The sequence below is a fragment of the Hyla sarda genome, chromosome 6 (assembly GCF_029499605.1).
Source record: "Hyla sarda isolate aHylSar1 chromosome 6, aHylSar1.hap1, whole genome shotgun sequence".
NCBI classification, from domain to species: Eukaryota; Metazoa; Chordata; class Amphibia; order Anura; family Hylidae; genus Hyla; species Hyla sarda.
Window position 1 is genome coordinate 151,347,926 of NC_079194.1, and position 25,437 is coordinate 151,373,362.

Here is a 25,437-nt window from a genome sequence, read left to right on the forward strand (position 1 = left end):
AATCTGCAACTTATTCTGTTTCCTACCCTCTAGAACCCTCACTAACAATCCACTTTAAAGGGGTATTCCTGGCCAAAACTTTTTTTTTTAAATCAACTGGCTCTGGAAAGTTAAACAGATTTGTAAATTACTTCTATTAAAAAATCTGAATCCTTCCAATAGTTATTAGCTTCTGAAGTTGAGTTGTTGTTTTCTGTCTAACTAGCTGTGCAGTTCCTATGGGGAGATTCTCCCATCATGCACAGCTCCCGGGACGTGACATCATCATTGAGCAGTTAGACAGAAAATTTCAGAAGCTAATAACTATTGGAAGGATTAAGATTTTTTGATAGAAGTAATTTACAAATCTGTTTAACTTTCTGGAGCCAGTTGATATATATAAAAAAAGATTTTGCCTGGAACACCCCGTTAACCCCTTAACGACCCAGGACGTAAATGTACGTCCTGGTGACGTGGTACTTAACGCACCAGGACGTTCATTTACGTCCTAAGCATAACCGCGGGCATCGGGGCGATGCCGGCATCATGCCCGGCAGGTCCCGGCTGTGGATCGCAGTCAGGAACCCGCCGGTAATGGCGGACACCCGCGATCCCGCGGATGTCCGCCATTAACCCCTCAGATGCCATGATCAATACCGATCACGGCATCTGCAGCATCGCGGTCACTTAACAGGATGATTGGATCGCCCGCAGCGCTGCCGCGGCGATCCGATCATCCTGCACAGCAGACGGAGGTCCCCTCACCTGCCTCCGCTGTCTTCCGGGAGTCTTCTGCTCTGATCTGCCTTCCCACAGACCAGAGCAGAAGATCACCGATAACCCTGATCAGTGCTGTGTCCTATACATAGCACTGAACAGGATTAGCAATCGAGTGATTGCTTTAAATAGTCCCCTATGGGGACTATTAAAGTGTAAAAATAAAAAAAAGTTAAAAAAATAAAGTAAAAAAAATGTGAAAAACCCCCTCCCCCAATAAAAAAAACCTTCCCCCAATAAAAACGTAAATTGTCCCATTTTCCCTATTTTACCCCCAAAAAGTGTAAAAAAAAAATATTTTATATACATATTTGGTATCGCCGCGTGCGTAAATATCCAAACTATTGAAATAAAATGTAAATGATCCCCTACGGTGAATGGCGTGCACGTAAAAAAAAAAGTCCACAATAGCATCTTTTTTATAACATTTTATTCCCAAAAAAATTAATAAAAAATGTAATAAAAGTTTTGTATAAGCAAATATGGTATTAATAAAAAGTACAGATCACGGCGCAAAAAATGAGCCCTCATACCGCCGCTTATACAGAAAAATGAAAAAGTTATAGGTCTTCAAAATAGGGGGATTTTAAACTTACTAATTTGGTTAAAAAGTTTGCGATTCTTTTTTTAAGCGCAACAGTAATAGAAAAGTGTATATTTATGGGTATCATTTTAATCGTATTGACCCAAAGAATAAAAAACACATGTCATTTTTGCCATAAATTGTACGGCGAGAAAACAAAACCTTCCAAAATTAGCAAAATTGCGGTTTTCTTTTTAATTTCCCCACACAAATAGTATTTTTTTGGTTGCGCCATACATTTTATGATAAAGTGAGTGATGGCATTACAACGGACAACTGGTCGCGCAAAAAACAAGCCCTCATACTAGTCTGTGGATGAAAATATAAAAGAGTTATGATTTTTTGAAGGGGAGGAGGAAAAAACGAAAACGTAAAAATAAAATTGTCTGAGTCCTTACGGTCCAAATGGGCTGAGTCCTTAAGTGGTTAAGGTCCATACCGTCATCCCATTCTCACTGAGTGGAACAGTTGTTTACTGGCCACGGGCTAACCTGCCAGTTTCCTTATCACTTTGTTACTTGGCTTCCTCATTTCCTATCAGGGGGACTTTAACATCCCTTCTGCCTTCCAGTTCTATTTTCAACCTGTTTTCTAGGACTTTCACAACCTTTTCTGCATATCACAATTGTCTTGACTTCTGACTTTATTAACTCTCCTGTTCTCCACAACTATTTGCCCTTTACTATTAAAACTTTTCAGACTTATTGGCATACGCATACATTAAGAAGTATCACTTAGATAAATCTACATTCCATCAATAGCTCTCTGTTACATGATGTTGTGATGTCTGATTCAGTAAACAAGTTCAAGGGGGGCCTGGATGTTTTTATGGAAAAATATAGCATTCCAGATTATGGATATTATGGATATTATATTTATGTGGATAGTGCATTGATATGGATATTATATTTATGTGGATAGTGCATTGATCCAGGGATTTATTCTGATTGCCATATTGGAGTCAGGAAGGAATTTCTCCTCTCTCATGGGGCAATTGGCATGGGCCTCTTTGGAGGGGGTTGCCTTCCTCTGGATCAGCAAAGTAGGGTTCTAGGTTGAACTCAATGGACTCTTGTCTTTTTTCAATCTTACAAACTATGTTACCTTCAACATAACACACGGTGGTAAACTTTGCACATGCCTTAAACTCTTGGGCCGAACATCTATGAAGAAAATCACATGTCAGCAAGGGAATGTGTCATCAGAAAATTACGCATTTTTAATCAAGGTTTTAAGTTAATTATATTTTTAAGGATTTTCTTTTCTAATTGTCCATTTTACTTTCTCCTGAAACCTTGCAGTTTTTATTCTGGCCTCTAAGCTGATTAATAAATTGACCTGTTATGTAGAGAAAATGTTTTAGCAGTGTCCTCGATATCATCTCAGACAGGATTACAATGATCGTGACACCAGTATGCAGATAAGATGGGATCAAGTCATTCCCCATAGGTGATGATCAGACCTCAGACCCCAACCACCTATCCACACAATGACCTCAGCACAGGTCACAGAGCATGCCCAGAAAACTCCCCAATAGAAGTCTATAGAGTGCCTTCCAGTCTATTGTGTCCTATGACTATATGGCTGCTGTAAAACATATATCTAAAGGCTGAGCTGAAAGCTCAGGCATTATTGCATCCCCATATAATGTACAAACATTTAAATAAATAAAAAGTTATCATCCGAAAATAAAAAGAGATTAGAAATACAATAAAAATACATACTTCTTCCTGTGATGTCACTTCTGTGCTACTACAAATCCCCAGGTGCTGCCTCTAACATCATATCTTTTCTCAAGCTTATACCAAACCCAAAAAATAAACATCTTGTAGTTCTGCTGTCTGCTAACCTGCCTGGCTAGTAGGATGCAGATGTGTGGTATCACCATAAATCCAAAGCAGGTTGACCACACTCCCGGGGATATGTTAGACCTCCCCTATAGAGAGTGATTTGCATCTGAACCAGAAACATTTTCAGAACTTTTCCTTACTTTTATTATTGTTGCTTTGTTTCATTTTTATCTTGATTCTTGCAAATCATTACTAATCCCTCTTCCTACCTACAAAACCTCCTGGATCCGTCCTGGTTTTTATATTTAATGCCTTTCTCCCCTGTGAAATCTCTCTCGCGAGCAGAGAGATTTCACTTTATATCTCCTGGAGCCACATCTGCACATGCTCAATCGTCACTGACAGTCAATTTGAAGTGTAATCTCGCTACTCGTGATTTCACAGGAGAGGAAGATCAGCACAGGGGAGAAGGGTGTTAACTATGAAGATCAAGGATGGACGTCACTTGCACTTGGGGCTTAGGAATGCCCCCACGTGCACCAAGCTACCTCATTTGCATATGAATATATATAATTTAAAATAATGGAAGAAGGAAGCCATTGTTCAGCAAATGGTAAGTACCATTGTTATCAGCGTCACCTGCACTACAAGCCTATACAAATAGGTTAGTGCGGGTGATGCTGCTGATGACTGATTACTTTTACATGCAGCAGCCTGGTTAATTTTCCTGACCAACCACTATACTGATGCCTCCACCCCTGTGCCCTTCACCACTGCACTGGTTGCCCATTCACTTTACACTGTATGATCACTGCATTAGCAAAAGCTAACACCTGACATCATGTGCCTTATAATGCAATACTATGTGATGACCTCATCAAAATAAATTCCCATACAATGTGTTTACCTCTCCTTTGCACAACAGGAGGCAACATTTTCCAGTCATGGGTAAACATGGTAACTTGAGTGTCTTTAACCACGGGCAGATTGATGGGACTCAGAGGTGTGGTGCAAGTTTTTCTGATAAAACCACTTGTTGACTGTTCCTGAACCACAGTATTAAGAGTGCATGAACAGTAGCTAAGCCATAGACAGATCGCCAACAGAAAATTACACAGCGAAAAGGTGAACGTTTGGTATCTAAGCAGTCATGAACTACACTGGATGAACTGACCCAGCAATATAACAGTGGACAAGACAAATTTCCACAATAACCATGTGACATACTTTGAATTGACTAGGTTATATTAGCCGAACACTGACAAAGGGTTCCCCAGGCAATCCCTCATCATTGCAGACAACGCCTTACATGGGCCAAGAAAACATATCAATAGAATTTGGACACACAGCAGAAGGTCTCATGACTAATGAACTTACATAGTATTAAAAAAAAATAGTGCAGAGCACCTCATTGTAACATTGGTGTGCTCGTAACTAATAGAAACATGCTCACCTTATTGGGTTGGGTGGGACCACAACACCTATGATAGCCTTATTGACGAAAGGGTCTTTCTGCATTCCAACGGAGGGAGCTGCAGTCTCAACACCAGCACCAAATATTCTCACTGGTTTGTGCCTCCCCCTATGCATCACTAAAAACACTTTCATATATATGGGTAACTGTTTAAAATCTCAATTATACCCAAATTAACCATGGAAAACAGACCAACCTGTTAGAGAAAGAGATCAATCAGTGCTTCTCATTATAGAATACTTCCATTTTGTTGGAGCTGGAAGTCAATTCCTTCACGACCACTACATGTAGCGTCTAACTTAGCAGTGGTCATAAAGGAATCAACTCCAGGCTTCAACAAAATGTAAGCATGTTATGATAACAAGCACTCCTGTATTGCCAAAAAGAAGAATAAATGAAAAAGAAAAATGCAGAACCAATTCAAGTTTGTGAGTTCCTTTATTCAAATATTCTATTATACGATTGCTGTTTGCTCTATGATTGCTGTCCAGAGCAGGATAGAGCTCTGAAGGTAGAGTTGGCTGAATTGATTAGCAACACATGTACAGGTTGGTGCACAAGTGGTATCTGTAAAGAGATGGATGCACACAAATATTGCACTTATATCTCATCAGGTTGGTTTGTTTTATATGTTTTACAGTGTTAATTTGGGTGATGATTAAGATTTTAAACAAAGTTACCTATATATTCAAGACTTTTTAACAGAACTTTTATGTAGTGATGCATTCCCTATAATTCTGAGAAACACATTGTTTACAGACAATAAAGAACACATGAGAACCCTAAAAGTATGTTCACACAGCAGAATTCCGACAGAAATTCTGCCGTAATTTACTGCCTGTTGTTTTAAATGGGATTCCACAGTCCCATTCAGGCAGCAGAATTTCCTCATTTCTCAAAAATATAAGACCAGTCTTCTATTTTTGCGGAATTCTATTGCAGAATTTTGCAGAATTGCGGAAATATCACACTGTGAACATACCCTAACTGTGACATAGTAACATAGTTCATAAGGTTGAAAAAAGACCAGAGTCCATCAAGTTCAATCTATAACCCTAATGAGTCCTACTGAGTTGATATGGACCTAGAATCCATAACCTGTAATGTTATTATATCTGAGGAGTTGTTATATCTGAATGGTATCCAGGACTGTATCCAGGCATTTTCTTCTTGGTGATGTCCTGTAGTCATGCATCCTGTTTCCTGCTGAACCATATGGATGGCTGAGAATGCATATTGCCTAAACTGCAGGAAGTTATTTTCCATGGGATGTGATATCTGCTCCCAGTCCTCCTTAAAATGTTTGCCAACTGACAGGGTTGCTGCAGCAGGCATGGGTCAAGTTAAGTTATGGTGGATGTTTACCACCTTATGAAATCCCCTGTTGAGGAAGTTTTACCTGCTCAGAAGAATGGCAGAATAAAAAATAAATAAAAAAAAGGACTTACCTCCCACTGCTTTTCCATTGCCTCAGGTGTTTTGCTCCTGGCCAGCGCTGCAGTCTTCATTATACTTCATCGTGGATGACTTGTCACACTGAGACTCTGCTAATTGCCGGCCGAAGTGATGTCCCGCATCGGCTAGTGATAGACTGAGTGGCAGTGTGAAATATTGAACTCCGGCATCAGGAAGAAGAGCGGAGCCAGGGCCCAACACGTGACACTGACGCTCAGCCTATCACCTGCCGAGACAGGACATTGCTGCGGCCATTGATTAGCTGTGCTGCATTTTGATGAGTCAACCTCAAGAAGCAGGAAAAGCGGGATAACAGAGGGAATGGCGAGTGGTAAGACTAGTTTTGTTTTTTAATGCCGCCATTCTGGGCAGGTAAAAAAAAAAAATTGCATCCTGGAGTACTCTTTTATGTAGCTCTTCATAAGGCATAGGTATTTCAAGAAGGAATATGTTCCAAAGAGTAAAATTGTCCTCTAAATAAATGGATAGCAGCGTAAGGTTAGCACTCTGTACAACCTCCATGGGTCTTCCCAACATTGAGCTCAGCTTATAGAAAAATTAACTGTGCGCTGGCCGTGTACTACATTTTTTTTTATTTTTACTATTGTTGGAATAATTTGGAATTTCAGCATTCTGAATTCCTCTGATTAGCTTTTTATTCCCTATTCTGTGAATAAGGAATACCCCATTAAGTAATAACTTGTGTGTGTCTTTGGTTTATGTCGGTGGTCATTGTGGCACCTAATTAAATATAATAAAGTATTTGAGCAATGATACTTTTTATTAAATGTTTTTTTCCTCTTTATGAATATCACCAGAACATTTTTCACTTGATTGGTAGGGATCCAATGCCAGGATTCTAAATGATGGTCAGAATTAAGTGGCTTCTTCAGCGTCTTTCACTGCACAGCCAAGTTCATGGCCACCACCCACACAGGGATCTGCATGTTGCCATGAGAGGCTACATGCAAGTTAAAGCTGCCTTTGTTCTCTTGATGGGCAGTGTTACAAAGGTCAGACACTGAATAACTTAGAATTGTATTACTTATTCTCTAAATATCATTTAAATATTCAGCAATTTAAGATTTGGTGGATCTTGTGGACTTTGTTCTATACCAGGTGTATGATGTAGGATTCTAACTAATAGTGCTTTATGGTTTATTTTTAAATATCCATTCCCCTTTAATTCTTGAAACCCTGCACTTCAGGGCCAGCTGTGAGTAGATATAAAGGGCAGTTCCTCAGATACAGTACATCTGCTTTAAATAATCAACACAGGGAAACAAACAGGATTGTTAGAAAGAAAAAAAGGGAAAATTATAAAGTAAACATCATACAGCTGGAAATGCAGCACTCGTACCTTTGTTTTGAGAAGGGAAAGGAGATTATTTAGAATCATTTGTAACATGATTGTATTTTTACAAGGCACAGGAATATTCCAGAGTTACTGTAATTGCAGTAGATTATTCTCCTCAAGACAGAATCCATCAGAAACCTGAAATTCCTATTTTATGAATAGATATTCTGAGATTTATGGGATTGGCTGCCACTCTAGTGAAGAACATTCATAAACATTGTGCTAGCTGCAGTAAAAGTGTAAACATCATAGATATATGTTACACACATATATGATATTTATCACTAGGATTAGGAGTTGGTATAAAAATGGCTTTCACATTATTTAACCCATTGGAAATCTGGGACAGCATTTGCTGCATATGGTGCTAGGGATCATTTTGCTACAGTAAATACTAATTATTGGTCATGGTTACAAAGTTCTGCCTGTTAACCCCTTCCCGACCTATGACATACCTGTACGTCATGGGTGGCAAGGTGTTCCCGACCCATGACATACAGGTACGTCATGGACATTACTGCCACTACTCGCGGCATCCCGCAGCGCCCGGAAAGATGGTGGCTATCACTGATAGCCAGCCATCTTACCGTGCGACCACGGGGGGTTTCGTCCCCCACCCCCCCCAGCGATCGCTGCTATCAGCTGGTCAAATCTGACTAGCTGATAGCAGCGTTTCGCTATGAAAATACTTAGCAGCGCGGTGTGTGAGTCCCGATCACGGGGATCGGGACACACACCGCTCTGCTAAGTGTCCCTGACCCGTCCCCCGGCATCACTTACCCGGCCATGCGATGTCCCGAGCGGTCCCGGCGTCCTCCGTGCGGTCCCGGCTGCGCTGCGTCCCGGAGGTGAGTTTCCGGCAGCAGTGCGGCATCTTCATTGGCAGCAGTGAGATCGCCGTAAAGCGATCTCACTGCTGCCTCTGAGAGTTTCAAAACTGCAACTGCCAGCATGCCCAGACAGCCTTTGGCTTTCTGGGCATGCTGGGAGTTGTAGTTTTGCAACATCTGGAGGTCCACAGTTTGGAGACCACTGTATAATGGTCTCCAATCTGTGCTCTTCCAGATGTTGCAAAACTACAAATCTCAGCATGCTCAGTCTGTCCAGGCATGCTGGGAGTTGTAGTTCTCTAACATCTGGAAGAGCACAGATTGGAGACCATTATACAGAGGTCTCCAAACTGTGGACCTCCAGATGTTGCAAAACTACAACTCCCAGCATGCCCAGACTGCCCAAGCATGCTGGAAGTTGTAGTTCGGCAACATCTGATCCTTCAGATATTGCCGAACTACAACTTCCAGCATGCCTTGGCAGTCTGGGCATGCTGGGAGTTGTAGTTTTGCAACAACTGGAGGCACACTAGTTGGGGAACATTGTCCGTTTCCTACCTCAGTGCCTCCAGCTGTTGCAATTGTTGCAAAACTATAACTCCCAGCATGCACTGACAGACCATGCATGCTGGGAGTTGTAGTTTTGCAACAGCTGGAGGCTGGTTTGGAAACACTAAGTTTGGTTGCAAAACACTTGAAAGTTTATTACTTAACTTAGTGTTTCCAAACCAGTGTTCCTCCAGCTGTTGCAAAACTACAACTCCCAGCATGCACGGACAGCCAAAGGGCATGCTCGGAGTTTGCAACAGCTGGATGTTTGCCCCCTCCCCCCAATGTGAATGTACAGGGTACACTCACATGGGCGGAGGTTTACAGTGAGTGCTGCAAGTTTGAGATGGCGCAAATTTTGCGCTGCAGCTCAAACTTCCAGCGGCAAACTTGCTGTGAACCTCTGCCCATGTGACTGTACCCTAAAAACACTACACTACACTGACACTAACCTAAAATAAAAAGTAAAAAACACTACATATACACATACCCCTACACAGCCCCCCTCCCCCCAAAAAATGAAAAACGTCTGGTACGCTACTGTTTCCAAAACGGAGCCTCCAGCTGTTGCAAAATAATAACTCCCAGTATTGCCGGACAGCCATTGACTGTCCAGGCATGCTGGGAGTTTTGCAACAGCTGGAGGCACCCTGTCTGGGAATCACTGGCGTAGAATACCCCTATGTCCACCCCTATGCAAATCCCTAATTCAGGCCTCAAATGCGCATGGCGCTCTCTCACTTTGGAGCCCTGTCGTATTTCAGGGCAACAGTTTTGGGACACATATGGGGTATCGCCGTACTCGGGAGAAATTGCCTTACAAATTTTGGGGGGCTTTTTCTTCTTTAACCCCTTATGAAAAGGTGAAGTTGGGGTCTACACCAGCATGTTAGTGTAAAAAAATAATTTTTTTACACTGACATGCTGGTGTTGCCCTATACTTTTCATTTTCACAAGAGGTAAAAGGGAAAAAAGACCCTCTAAATTTGTAACACAATTTCTCCTGAGTACGGAGATACCCCATATGTGGGCGCAAAGTGCTCTGGGGGCGCACAACAAGGCCCAGAAGGGAGAGTGCACCATGTACATTTGAGGCGATTTGCACAGGGGTGGCTGATAGTTACAGCAGTTCTGACAAACGCAAAACAATAAATATCCACATGTGACCCCATTTTGGAAACTACACCCCTCACGGAATGTAATAAGGGGTGCAGTGAGCATTTACACCCCACTGGTGTATGACAGATTTTTGGAACAGTGGTCTGTGAAAATGAAAAATAAAATTTTTGATTTGCACAGTCCACTGTTTCAAATATCTGTCAAACGCCAGTGGGGTGTAAATGCTCACTGCACCCCTTATTAAATTCCATGAGGGGTATAGTTTCCAAAATGGGGTCACATGTGTGGGGGGTCCACTGTTCTGGCACCATAGGGGCTTCCTAAATGGGACATGCCCCCCAAAAACCCTTTCAGAAAAACTCACTCTCCAAAATCCCATTGTCGCTCCTTCCCTTCTGAGCCCTCTACTGCGCCCGCCGAACACTTTACATACGCATATGAGGTATTTCCTTACTCAAGAGAAATTGGGTTACCAATTTTAGGGTGATTTCTCTCCTTTTACCCCTTGTAAAAATTCAAAAATTTGGTCTACAAGAAAATGCGAGTGTAAAAAATTAAGATTTAGAATTTTCTCCTTCACTTTGCTGCTATTCCTGTGAAACACCTAAAGGGTTAAAACACTTACTGAATGTCATTTTGAATACTTTGGGGGGTGCAGTTTTTATAATGGGGTCATGTATGGGGTATTTCTAATATGAAGATCCTTAAAATCCACTTCCAACCTGAACTGGGCCCTGAAAAATTACGATTTTGAAAATCTTGAGAAAAATTGGAAAATTGCTGCGGAACTTTGAAGCCCTCTGGTGTCTTCCAAAAGTAAAAACTTGTCAATTTTTTTATGCAAACACAAAGTAGACATGTTGTATATGTGAATCAATATGTAATTTATTTGGAATATCCATTTTCCTTTCAAGCAGACACTTTCAAAGTTAGAAAAATGCTAAATTTTCAAAATTTTCATGAAATTTTTAGATTTTTTACCAAGAAAGGATACAAATATCAGTGAAATTTTACCGATAACATAAAGTAGAATATGTCACGAAAAAACAATCTCGGAATCAAAATGATAAGTAAAAGCATTCCAAAGTTATTAATGTTTAAAGTGACAGTGGTCAGATTTTCAAAAAATGCCCAGGTCATGAAGGTGAAAATGGGCTGGGTCATGAAGGGGTTAAAGTGCACCTTTCTAACGATTAGTGGTGTGTGTGTTTAGACCCCCACTAATCACTAGAACAAGTAGAGAGGTGCACTCTTCTAAACCGATACTTCTCCCCACTCTGTGCGCAACAGGAGGAAGTCTCAGACTTACTACAGAAGTCTGTCTTGGTCACCTGGGAGAGAACACACTTAGCGCACTCTTCTGCTGTCTCCTACTAGTGATTGAGGAGAAGCAGGAAACATATATGTTTGAGTGTGTGGCTTAAAAATAGTTCATGTAAAATGCTCAGCTATTAATACATAAATTATCATGATCACTAATTAGTGCCTGGCGCAGAGCCAGAAATTCCAATACAGAGACTGTAGTAATAATTGAATGAGACACAGACAACTCTGCTGATTTCAAAGAGCACATGCCATGTGCTTGATACATTTTATAATCCTCCCAGTTTACTCCCCTATCATGATAAACCATCCCCTGCCCTGCCTTTATTTTTGTTATTTTTAGTTTTCTACCTTGATATTGTTCTGTATCTTCTGCTCAGTCTCAATGAGCTCCACAGACTGGGAAGGGTGTTCCTCAGCAGGTGTGATGTCATTGGAAGCTCTGCTGGGGAGAACTTCCTCTCTCATTCTGCTATGCTGCTCTTTATATACAGCCGAGAGCAGTTTAGTGTGTGATTGGCTGAGGCCGCACCCCCCCCCCCTCCCCCCGCAATGAACTCTATTGTGTTTAAGCTCCTCCAGCAGCTTGTAAAGGGAGCAGGAATATTCAGCACTATTCCCTAAAGGCATCATGGCTCTAAGGCTGGGTTCACAGTACGTTTTTCAACTACGGTTCCCGCATACGTTTTCTATCAAAAACCGTATGGGAAAAAAAACGGATGGAACAGTATGGGAAAAAGTAAACCGTATGGGTTTTTAAACAGTATACTGTTTTTAAAAGTGCATACTGTCCCGTCCGTTTTTGTAGAAAAAAAAAACCATACGTTTTTGAAAATTTTGTCCATTTTTAATGGGAGGTGTCTTATGTGGGGACTTTAGGATTTAAATGCGCATTTGCAAAGTAAAAACGTATATGTTTTTCCCGTATGGAACCGTATACATGTGCGTTTCCCATTGACGTCCATGTTAAAAAAAAACGTATGCGGTTGCAGTATCGTTTTTAAACCGGAGACAAAATCGTGGTCAACCACAGTTTTGACTCCGGTTTAAAAACCGTACTGCAACCGCATGTTTTTTTTAACATGGACGTCAATGGGAAACGCACATGTATACGGTTCCATACGGGATAAACGTATACGTTTTTACTTTGCACATGCGCATTTGAATCCTAAAGTCCCCACCCAAGACCCCTCCCATTAAAAATGTACAAAATTTTAATAAACGTATGGGTTTTTTTTCTATAAAAACTGACGGAACTATATGTACTTTTAAAAACAGTATACTGTTTAAAAACGCATACGGTTTACTTTTTCCCATACTGTTCCATCCATTTTTTTTCCCATACGGTTTTTGATGCGGGAACCGTAGTTGAAAAACGTAGTGTGAACCCAGCCTAACTAAGGTTTTAATTGCTGCTTGATTGATAGATCTCCCTCTGTACACAATTAGAGATAGATATATCAATCAAAGCCATAAGGGTGGGAAGCAGCTGTCTGGCACTGACCCCGGATGATTTAGAAACTATCATGAATACCTGTTATAAGGAAACCTGTCCCTGGATTACAGTGAAAGGTAACACATATATATAGATAACAAAGAATCACACCAATCACTATAGGCAATGTCACAGCTCCCCTCTCTACACAGGTGATCATGCAGAGACTACAATAAGTCTGCTGACTACAGGTTCCTATTGTCCATTTTGGGACCATAAAGGGTAACTCTGAATGCTGTAATTGGTAGCTCAGACAAGATGGCCTCCCCCATAATCATGTACTAAAAAAAATAGTACAGTAAAAAATAAAAACTGATTAGAAAAAGAGTATATATGCCAGTATCTGGTTTTAGTTATTAACCCCTTGCCTCCCCAGGACGTATGGGTATGTCCTGGGAAGGGGAGGCAGATACGGAGTGGGATTGTGAGATCATCCCGCTCTGTACCACGCGGCCCCCAGCTGGAATCAACAGCCAGGGGCCACAGCTAATAGCCTGCTATTGCCGCGCTGGTAATTTCACAGTCCTAATCACCTTATATGGCAGTTAGCTGGTCCCCCCCTGCCTCCGTACCGTCCGATCTTCTCTCTTGTACTTTTTTGTCACTTTATATAGCAGAAAAACATTAATAAATAGTGGTTAAAAAGTTCCATCAAACAGAACAAAGATAATGTGTAATTTTTAATGAAAAGTGCACTGCATAGAAACTAAACCCCCCAAAATTGCATACTTTGTTTTGTTTGTTTTTCAGTTTCGCCACAGAAAACTTTTTTTTTTTGCTTCACCATAAATATTATGGTAAAATGAGTAATGCCTTTACAATGTACAATTAGTCTTGTGAACATTAAGATCCCTATAGATGGAAAATTGATGAAAAAGTTATATTTCCAAATTTCCATATTATTTTAAAATATGAGGAGGAAAAAATTAACTCTTCTGTCTTAGGTGAAGAGTATAAAATAGACTCTGGGTAAAAACATATTAGAAAGTTATTTATACTATATTTTAACATATGTTTGCACTCTCTGCGGATACCGGTACCAGGATGTGATTGGCTCTCTACGAGTCTTTGCTATGCTTTTCTCCTTATAGTATTTCTAAAAATAAGTGACAGGACATCACTAGGCAGAGTAACGTTCTGGTGCTTGACTGAAATTCTGAGAATTTAATGTTGGATTTGCATCCGAAGTAGCTGACTCCCAGTCCTGCATCATAATCCATAAGTGAGAGCTGTAAATAACAGGACATCTTTATCTTCAATCTCTGCAATAGGAATATCTACGGAAATATCACTAAGGGTCTTGTCTGCGATGAAGGTTTTCTGGCACCAACTGAGATCCATGACTTATTTTTACGTCTTTTCTTTTGCATTTGCCAGCTGCTCTTTATATTGTGGACTGTAAATAACACATTGCTGAGCTGTATGATGAAGAACCTGCTCTGGGTGAGATGGAGTGAGCAGGCCACTGCTCTGGCACTCATGTACGTAATACATATCACAAATGCAGCCATGTCAAGCAATGCTGACAACCCGTGTCCAAGAGGAGAATTGCTCATGAAATTTGTGTCTCACAGGGGCCGTTTCTCCATTTTTCAACATGTAATATGGCTAGATTGTTTACCTATAATACCCAGTGAAGATTAAGGGCAGTTAGTTATCCGTCCCTCTGCTTCAGTTTCTACTGAGCTGTCACCATTTCTAGATCTTTGTGCTTTCCCTTCCTGTCAGACATTCTTCAGTCCTGTCGGCAACATTTCCTCCTCTAGTCCCATGTTTTCACCTGAGATGTCTACTGTAATTTAGTGTAGCTTTGCCCTTCTCCTTTCTCCCGATGAAACAACATATCATCCATCTGGTCCCTGCAGATCCCTAAGAAATTTTAGCCATCTCTTACTTGCTAAGCTGCCTCTCAGAAGATTTAAGCAATGTGAAAGGTGTTTAGGTACAGCTATACCTATTTTCCATGATAAAGATTAAGGCACATCTGCTTAACTCGGTGTACCATTTTTGGTTTGTTAGTTAATTGCAGGACAGACTATGTGTAGAAATGGTCTTAAATCATCATTGACATAGTTCAACTGCAAATACAATACATAGAAACATAGAATGTGTTGGTAAATAACAACCATTCGGCCCATCTAGTCTGCCCAATATTCTGAATACAATCACTGTTCCCTAGCCCTATCTTATATGAAGGATAGCCTTATGTCTATCCCGTGCATGCTTGTCTTTGCAGCTACCACTTCTGCAGGAAGGCTATTCAATGTATCCACTACTCTCTCAGTTATATAATACTTCCAAAAATTAGCTTTTCGCCGAACTCTCTTCACAGTATCTACAGCAAGTGAAATAAATATAGAAAACATCACAAATTTTCTTGCTCCAAAAAATGTGAGGGGTGTACTCACATTTTTGAGATACTATATATAAGTCTGCTTGTCCCTTCAGGTTACATTTTAGAATAAGCTGTTGTGTACATGAGTAGCTCTATTTCTTACTATTGTATGACTTCTATCTGGCATTTTTATCAGATTTCAGGTCTGCAGGCTTCATCTCTGTAATTTTCAGTTGTTCCTGAGATACTGGGTAAAGACTAGCTGTGTGATGTCTCCCATTCACTGCACACACAAAGTAGAGGGGAATCTTGTTCCTCTATAGCAAATGCTCTAACGTAGCAGAATGAGTGACATTCATACCTCCCAACTTTTGCTGAGAGCAAAGAGGGACAATCCATGCCCACTAATCACGCCCTCATCACACCTGCACATGCAGAATGGGGATACTTCTTTAACAGCAATAACATTGTCAATCTGTCATCCAAGTTTAGGAGGCCATACAACAGCCGGAGGCATGCAACTACAGTTATACAACAGCTGGAGGTATGCAACTACAACTCCCAGCATGGCGAGACAGCAGTTTGATGTGTGGGAATGCTGGGAGTTGAATTTTTTGCAAGATCTGAAGGGCCACAGTTTAGAGACCACTGCACAGTGGTGGGCCACTGCTGTGGGTGGGCAGAACGGGGGAACCAAAATTTAACCTCCCTGCCCCCGATCTTCTATTGGTCAGTCGCTTCTGACCGACCAATAGCAGATGATAGGAGGGGTGGCACCCCTGCCACCTAACTCCTATCCCTTCAGGGGGACCGGGGATGTCTTGGACACCCCCGATCCCCATTAGTCTCCGGGTCACCGGAGACCTGTAGGGCCCGGAATCACCACAGCAGGCATCCCGGTCCGGTCCCCGACCGGCTAGCGGCGGGGACTGAAATTCCCACGGGCGTACCCATATGCCCTCAGTCCTTATGGACTCTTTAAGAACTCTTTGCCTTAAGGCATCCTTAAGGGGTTAAACATACTAATTTTCACATAAAGAAATTGTAATAGAAAAAACAAAACCTGTATATATTGGGTATCATTTTAATTGTACATACCTACAGAATAAAGATAGCGTAATTTTTAACAAAAAGTGCACTGCATAGAAACAAAAGACCCCAGAAGTTAAAAAATCCAAAATAATTTGGATTTCACCGTAGATATTGTGGTAAAAGGAGTAATGTCACTACAAAGTACATTTATTGATGCAAAAACAAGCCTTCCTATGGCTCTGTAATTGAAAAAATGAAAGCATTATGGCTATTAGAAGGTGAGAAGGAAAAAGCAAAAGTGGGGGAAAAATAAAGTCCGTAAGAGGTTAATTTTTCCATAAAGATTTAATAAACAGCTTTTTACCTATTTCTGAACAGTTTTTCCCTAAAACCATTTGCTCAGTTTTAAAACAATTAGAAAGTCTAATGTGTCTGCAACAGAAAATACCTTCCGAATGCAGCATTCCAAAAGTTGCAATTATGGTTCGCACGTGATGGAAATATTAACTTTACTAGAGTCTGTGCAGAGAGTTGCTGCAGGATAACATTGAATTGACCAGTATTCTGTAGCAGTCTATGCTGAAAGATCAGGGCATATTCACAGTGGCTCTGGAATGAGAAGGATCAATTATTCCTTATATTTATTACTCTTACAGACAGAGTGGTACTGAAGATTAATCGCTCAAGATGATAGAAGATGCAGGTGCAGTAGTACATTAAATGACATCAGCTCCTAAATCTTTGAAGATCACTATAACTATCGCTATAACTGCAATACATTAATGCTGGATTATTAGATATCAAAAGCTCATGCCTAACTTCAATGAGATTCCTGCACACCAATGAATCTGATATGTAACATACATCTGTGTATGACTGGTGTTATACAGATGTAGTGATGTAAAGTTAATTTACAGCTTGGTGGAGTAAAGGGGTACTCTGGCAAAAAGTTGTTTTTGTTTTTTATATGCCCAGATTACCTGCTGAACCACTTAATGACACATCCCATTTTGGCCTTAAAGACCCAGCCAGCTTCACTTTACATTTTGCTTTCTAATTTTTTTTTGTGTGACCAATTGTACTTTGTAATGACACCTTTCTTTTTACCATAAAATATTATTTTGTGGAGAAATAAGGAAAGAAAACAAATTTTGGAGTGTTTTGTTTATACGCAAGCACTTTACTGTAAAACTGACATGTTCTTTTTATTCTGTGGGTCAATACGATTGAAAAGCCATGTTTACCCATGTTTACATGCCTTCCTATTATATTTCTACAACTTAAAAAAAAAATGTTTTGAACTTTTTAACCAAAGTTAGTATGTTTCAAATTATCTTATTCTGACCCCTATATGTTTTTCTAATTTTTGCACCGTGATCTGTAGTCTTTATTGGTATCACGTTTATACAGTAGAATCTCCCAATAGCGCACACTTCAAAGGCAGGAAAGGTGAAAAAAGTAGGGATTCTGAAGAGCGCTACTGGGTAGGAATGTTGAATGAATATCAATGGATGCCAGCGGTAACACAGGACTGATGTTTATTCAAAAGATAGTTAAAATGATAAAGGGGAACGTGTTCCCCATTCACGCCTTCCTCAAGTCCACACAATTTACTAGGGAACAGATATACAAATGCAGGAGTTAGTATATAAAATATAGTAAAAATACAGGGGGCATCACATTGTTAAAAAATAAATATGCATATGTTGCCCCACATGAGCAGATTAAGAGTATTTAAAAAAAGTTAAATTATAAAATATACACTGGAGAAAAATGGAAATAACTATATATATATATATATATATATATATATATATATATATATATATATATATACAGGGTGTGCCATTTATATGGATACACCTTAATAAAATGCGAATGATTGGTGATATTAACTTCCTGTTAGTGGCACATTAGTATATGTGAGGGGGGAAACTTTTCAAGTTGGGTGGTGACCATGGCAGTCATTTTGAAGTCGGCCACTTTGAATCCAACTTTTGTTTTTTCAATAGGAAGAGGGTCATGTGTCACATCAAACTTATTGAGAATTTCACAAGAAAAAATAATGTTCTTGGTTTTAACGTAACTTTATTCTTTCATAAGTTATTTACAAGTTTCTGACCACTTATAAAATGTGTTTTTTATATGCCCGGATTACCTGCTGAATCACTTAAAGGGGTACTCCGCCCCTGGCATCTTATCTCCTATCCAAGGATAGGGGATAAGATGTTAGATCGCCGCGGTCCCGCTGCTGGGGACCCCGGGGATCGCCGCTGCGGCACCCTGCCATCATTACTACACAGAGCGAGTTCGCTCTTTGCGTAATGACGGGCGATACAGGGGCCGGAGCAGCGTGACATCATGGCTCCTGGCTCCGCCCCTCATGACATCACGGCCCGTCCCCTTAATGCAAGTCTATGGCAGGGGGCGTGACAACCACCACGCCCTCTTCCCATAGACTTGTATTGACGGGGGCGGGCCATGATGTCACGAGGGGCGGAGCCGTGACGTAACAATGCTCCGGCCCCTGTATTGCCCGTCATTACGTACAGTACGATCTCGCTCTGCGCAGTAATGATAGCGGGGTGCCGCAGCAGCGATCCCCGGGGTCCCCAGCAGCGGGACCCCGGCGATCTCACATCTTATCCCCTATCCTTTGGATAGGGGATAAGATGCCTAGGGGCGGAGTACCCCTTTAAGGACACATCCCATTTTTGCCTTAACCCCTTAATGACGCAGGACGTATATTTACGTCTTGCGCCGGCTCCCGCAATATGAAGCGGGGTCGCGCTGCAACCCTGCATCACATCGCGGTCCCTCATCAACGGCCGGGACCCGCGGTTAATACCACACATCGCCGATCGCGGCAGTGTCCGGTATTAACCCTTTAGAAGCGATGGTCAAAGTTGACCGCCGCTTCTAAAGTGAAAGTGAAACTATCCCGGCTAGTCAGTCGGGCTGTTCGGGAACGCCGCTTTGAAATCGCGGCGTCCCGAACAGCTTACAGGACCCCGGGAGGGCCCTAACCTGCCTCCTCTGTGTCCAATCGACGAATGACTGCTCCGTGCCTGAGATTCAGGCAGGAGCAGTCAAGCACCGATAACACTGATCACAGGCGTGTTAATACACGCCAATGATCAGCATAGGAGATCAGTGTGTACAGTTGTTATAGGTCCCTATGGGACCTATAACACTGCAAAGAAAAAGTGGTAATAAAGGTCATTTAACCCCTTCCCTAATAAAAGTTTGAAGTTGAAGTTTTCCCATAAAAAAAATAAAACAGTGTAAATAAAAAAAAAATAAACATGTGGTATCGCCACGTGCGTTAATGTCCGAACTAGAAAAATATATAATTAATTAAACCGCACGGTCAATGGCGTACACACAAAAAAATTCCAAAGTCCAAAAAAGCTTATTTTTGGTCACTTTTTATACCATTAAAAAATTCATAAAAAGTGATCAAAAAGTCTGATCAAAACAAAAATCATACCGATAAAAACTTCAGATCACGGCGCAAAAAATGAGTCCTCATGATGCCCTTTACGTGGAAAAATAAAAAAAGTTATAGGGGTCAGAAGATTACATTTTTAAATGTATAAATTTTCCTGCATGTAGTTATGATTTTTTCCAGAAGTACGACAAAATCAAACCTATATAAATAGGGCATCATTTTGACCGTATGGACCTACAGAATAATAATAAGGTGTCATTTTTACTGAAATAAGCACTGCGTAGAAACGGAAGCCCCCAAAAATTACAAAATGGCGTTTTTTCTTCGATTTTGTCGCACAATGATTTTTTTTCCGTTTCGCCGTGAATTTTTGGGTAAAATGACTAATGTCACTGCAAAGTAGAATTGGTGACGCAAAAAATAAGCCATAATATGGATTTTTAGGTGGAAAATTGAAAGGGTTATGATTTTTAAAAGGTAAGAGGAAAAAACGAAAGTGCAAAAACTGAAAAACCCTGAGTCCTTAAAGGAGTAGTCCAATGGTGAAAAATTCTATACAGTTAGCAACAGTTTAAAAAGTTATATAACTTTGTAGTATACTCACATAACCCATCTGGAAAGGAAAGTACCTTTTTCAGTGATTTCTCTCTAGACAGGAAGCGCTGCATAATCCAGCATCTCGACCTACACTTCTTCTACAGCCTGTGGTCAGCTCCTCATTCCTTTCCTCATAGTTCTCAATATGTGAGTGCTCACCAATCACAGCACTCACACATTGAACCAATCACAGCAGTCCTGCTTGAGCCTGGTCATGTGGGTGCCGTGCTGTAAGCCAGGAGAAGTGTGAGGGGGAGAATGAGGACGTACACAGCCCCTCCCCTCCCAGCTCTTTTTACACAGGACCTAACTTATCATGGGGAGGTTTCAAGTTTGCATGGGGGGGAGGGAGGGGAGGGAGGACGTGTCTGAGGAGACATATTACACAGGCTGGGGATGTATAGACTGCAGGGGAATAAATATCATACTGGGGATGATTTATATGTGTGAGGGGGGATCTCCTGAATGACATGCTGGGAGTTGTAGTTCTTGTTATGTGTGTGTATGCTAGTGTTTCCAAACCAGTGTGCCTCCAGCTGTTGAAAAACTACAACTCCCTGCATGCCCTGACAGACTTTGGGCATGCTGGGAGTTGTAGATTTGCAACAGCTGGAGGCACACTGGTTGGGAAACACTGTTCTAGCCTATTCAGCATACACATCATGTTACACCTGTGTTTCCCAACCAGGGTGCCTCCAGATGTTGCAAAACCACTACTACCAGCATTCCCTGGTTGGGAATCATTAGCATACACACACATAACAGGGATTACAACTCCCAGCATGTCATTCAGGAGTCCCGTCCCCCCCTCACACATAGAAATCATCCCAGTATGATATTTATTCCCTGTAGTCTATACACCACCAGCCCCTGCAGTGTAATATGTCTCCTCACATATAGAAATCATCCCGAGCCCGTGCAGTGCAGTATGTCTCCTCACACATCTCTTGCTCAGTGCTTTCCCTGTGCAAACTTGAAACCTCCCCATGATAAGTTAGGTCCTGTGTAAACAGAGCAGGGGGGGAGGAGCTGTAAGCAATAAGAAGGGCAGAGATTTAGCACAGTAGGGCGTGATATGGGCAGGCTTTGGGGGCGGACATTATGTTACAGATTTGAGAGAAAGTAATTGTTTTCAGAGTGAAGAGGATGATGGTAGCTCAGGCTCCATAACCAGGAAGTGCTGCTATTTTCACAGTGGCATAGCATACAAACGGGATGGGGCAGACATATAATGAAAAGTGCGGTGACATCATGGAGTCAAGGTCTAACCTGTGGCAGGTACTTATTTTCAGATTTTTCACTATTGGATATCTCCTTTAAGGGGTTAAAGACTCAGCCAGCCTAATTTTACATTGTACTTTGTAATGACACCTTTCTTTTTACCATAAAATATAATTTTGGGGAGAAATTAGGAAAGAAAACAAATTTTGGAGTGTTTTGTTTATACGCAAGCACTTTACTGTAAAACTGACATGTTCTTTTTATTCTGTGGGTCAATACGATTGAAAAGTTACCCATGTTTACATGCCTTCCTATTATATTTCTACTACTTAAAAAAAAAATGTTTTGAAATTTTTAACCAAAATTTGTATGTTTAAAATTTTTCTTATTCTGACCCCTATATGTTTTTCTCATTTTTGCACCGTGATCTGTAGTCTTTATTGGTATCATGTTTATACAGTAGAATCTCCCAATAGCGGACACTCGCGGGGAATAAAAAAGGCAGGAAAGGCAAAAAAAGTAGGGATTCTGAAGAGCGCTACTGGGTAGGAATGTTGAATGAATATCAACGGATGCCAGCGGTAACACAGGACTGATGTTTATTCAAAAGATAGTTAAAATGATAAAGGGGAACGTGTTTCCCACTCACGCCTTCCTCAAGTCCACACAATTTACTAGAGAACAGATATACAAATGCAGGAGTTAGTATATAAAATATAGTAAAAATACAGGGGGGCATCACATTGTTAAAAAATAAATATGCATATGTCGCCCCACATGAGCAGGAGTATTTATCTTTGACTTTTATCTTTGGGGTCATCTGAAGTAAATTGTCTATGCTGTGAAGATGCGAGATGTGCAGCACCTTAAACTACGGATACTGGAAGCCTGTGCTAGCATTTCTCCTGCGGTTTTGCTATTAGTGTGTGAAGAGTGGGAGAAGAGGGTTGCATTGACAATCCAACGCAATGGGCAGCACATTGAACACATTTTATAAGTGGTCAGAAACTTGTAATTAGCTCATGAAAGAATATAGTTATGTTAAAACCAAGCACAACATTGTTTTTCTTCGAAATTCCCAATAAGTTTGATGTGTCACATGACCCTCTTCCTATTGAAAAAACAAAAGTTGGATACAAAATGTCCAACTTCATAATGGCCACCATGGTCACCACCCATCTTGAAAAGTTTCCCCCTCACATTTACTAATGTGCCACAAACAGGAAGTTAATATCACCAACCATTCCCATTTTTATTAAAATGTATCCATATAAATAGCCCACCCTGTGTGTATATATATATAGATATTTGGCAGTGACATAGTTCAGATATATCGCAGTTCATACTGGTCCAAAATTATGAGTCCAATTATAAATGGTGTTGCAGGCAAATCCACATAGATGAAAAACATATATTGCATAAAGTGAAAAGTGGCTATGACAAAGTTCTGTTGTAAAGCAGTTCACAATGGTTAATAGTTATAAATCCAATTGTAGCTGGTTGTGACATGAACACCCATAGAACATCCATCACATTCAATTATAGCATGCTGGTGAATAAACTCCATAGAGCATCCAACAACAACATTAAAAAAAAAACATCCCAACGTGAAAAAAAGGGGGCTATGGGAATATTTCCCAGTTGTACTGGGGCCAAAGGTACCTGTGATTTTGAAAGAGACTGGAAGGACCTTACTTACCAGTCTGTAGTCCTGATGTGTTTCCTGTGTGCCAGCATGGGTTCCTCGATGTCAGGGTGCTGTTATATGTGCTAGAGCCACCGCCTCTCACCTGTGGCGCGGTGCCGGCATCACTTCTGGTTTTGTGCATGAGTGCGATCAGCTGTCGGCAGCATGAGAAGAAGCAGCGGCACCAGTAGCGCTTGTCACAATGTGCTGGGGGCTGTCACAACCAGGCTGTGATCTTATTCAACTTGATTAAAGTGTATTTGAAAGAATCGGCATATAGGGAGTGTGCTAGGTGGGGTGGGTCAGGGCTTGGTATTATGTAGGGGCATGAAATGTGAAGAGGAAGATGGTAAATGTAATGAAAAAGAGTAAGATATGAAAGTGGAGGCGGAATGAAATGACATAGGTTGTATGGATATTGAAATGTGATGGTAAATCATATGAAAAACGGGATGGATATATGAAACTCTGTGATGGGACATAGGGAGGTGTGATGGAAGTGAGGAAGGAAAAATAAAAATGATGAAAAAAAATAAGAAAAAATGGAAATAAAGATAAAAATGAAAATAAGAAAAAATTATATATAATGATGAAAACCATAAGACAAAAAATCTGAAAGAGAAGGAATGGAACGGTACAGTAGAAGGTAAATGTGAGAAAGGAGATGAGCTGAGGTGAGCTGAGAAATGTGGTGAAGGTGTGGAGAAATGATTCACTGATTAGGTGACCTTATGTAGAGAAAGGAAGGGAAGAAGGTGATGATCTCCGGAACGTAATGGATGTACAGAGTTCATATTTCTATGCATTCATTTAGCCCATCAGGAACGAGACATTTCAACTTGTAAATCCAGTAGGCTTCCCTTTTGTTGAGGGCTGCTTGTCTATTGTCTAGGTCTTCTGAAATGTGCTCAATGGGGGTTATCTTCAGGCAAGCAAAATCTCTGTTGTGGTCTTCTATTACGTGTCTCGAGACGCTCTGTTTCAAATGACCAATATGGCAATTGTGTCTATGGCCGTTAAGCCGTTTTCTCAGGGTCTGAGTGGTCCTTCCGATGTAGTAGGTGCCACAGAAACAGTCAATCAGATAGATTACTTATGAGGACCCACAGTCCATTCGTGTTTTGATTTCGAAGGTTGTGGTGATGTTTATTGATGTGAACGATTTTCTTCCATATATGGGACCTATAACACTGCAAAAAAAAAAGTGAAAAAAAAAAGTGAATAAAGATCATTTAACTCCTCCCCTATTAAAAGTTTGAATCACCCCCCTTTTCCAATAAAAAAAACAGTGTAAATAAAAATAAACATATGTGGTATCACCGCGTGCGGAAATGTCCGAATTATAAAAATATATCATTAATTAAACCGCTCGCTCAATGGCGTGCGCGCAAAAAAATTCCAAAGTCCAAAATAGTGCATTTTTGGTCACTTTTTATATCATTTAAAAATGAATAAAAAGTGATCAATAAGTCCTATCAATGCAAAAATGGTACCGTTAAAAACTTCAGATCACGGCGCAAAAAATTAGCCCTCATACCGCCCCATACACGGAAAAATAAAAAAGTGATAGGGGTCAGAAGATGACAATTTTAAACGTATTAATTTTCCTGCATGTAGTTATGATTTTTTCCAGAAGTCCGACAAAATCAAACCTATATAAGTAGGGTATCATTTTAATCGTATGGACCTACAGAATATATATCAGGTGTCATTTTTACCGAAAAATGTACTACGTAGAAACGGAAGCCCCCAAAAGTTACAAAACAGCGTTTTTTTTTCAATTTTGTCGCACAATGATTTTTTTTCCCGCTTCACCATAGATTTTTGTGCAAAATGAATGACGTCATTACAAAGTAGAATTGGTGGCGCAAAAAATAAGCCATCATATGGATTTTTAGGTGTAAATTTGAAAGAGTTATGATTTTTTAAAGGCAAGGAGCAAAAAACGAAAATGCAAAAACGGAAAAAACCCCGGTCCTTAAGGGGTTAAATGTACAATACTACAAAAGTATATTATCACAGGTTTTCAAATTCAACAGTCTTAGTGGCCTGAGGAGGAAAAAAAAAAGGGTTCCGCAACCAGTATTACTGTCTATCTATCCACTTATTCCAAATCAAACAAAATACTAGTACCATCCTTGCATATATAGCGTTCTCCCATGCTACCACTTTCTCCATCTTCTTAATAAATTGTTTTTTGGTTGGGGGATTCGGGTCTTTCCAGAACTGAGCTATTCATTTTCTGGCATTGTATAGCAGCCTCCCAAAGGCTATTTTGGGATAAGCTAATATGTTTAAATTTTCAATTTCAATATCCCAGTATACATATTTTTAATTCTATAGGTATATCGATTTCCCACACAATCCCAATATATTCTATAAT

At 40.5% G+C, this 25,437-nt stretch overlaps 1 protein-coding gene across 6 annotated transcripts in view; it reads left to right on the forward strand.

Annotated features, from left to right (window-relative positions):
• The window catches only part of BANP (BTG3 associated nuclear protein), a 710,387-nt gene that overhangs the window by 494,269 nt on the left and 190,681 nt on the right, over positions 1-25,437 (forward strand). Inside the window, exon 14 of one of the 6 annotated variants that reach the window (XR_008845087.1) lies at positions 6,900-7,071. The exons of the other annotated variants lie outside the window; for them this stretch is intronic. The gene's annotated coding sequence lies outside the window, so the exon portion shown is untranslated. The remainder of the gene's footprint in view (positions 1-6,899; positions 7,072-25,437) is intronic. 6 annotated transcript variants of the gene reach the window in all.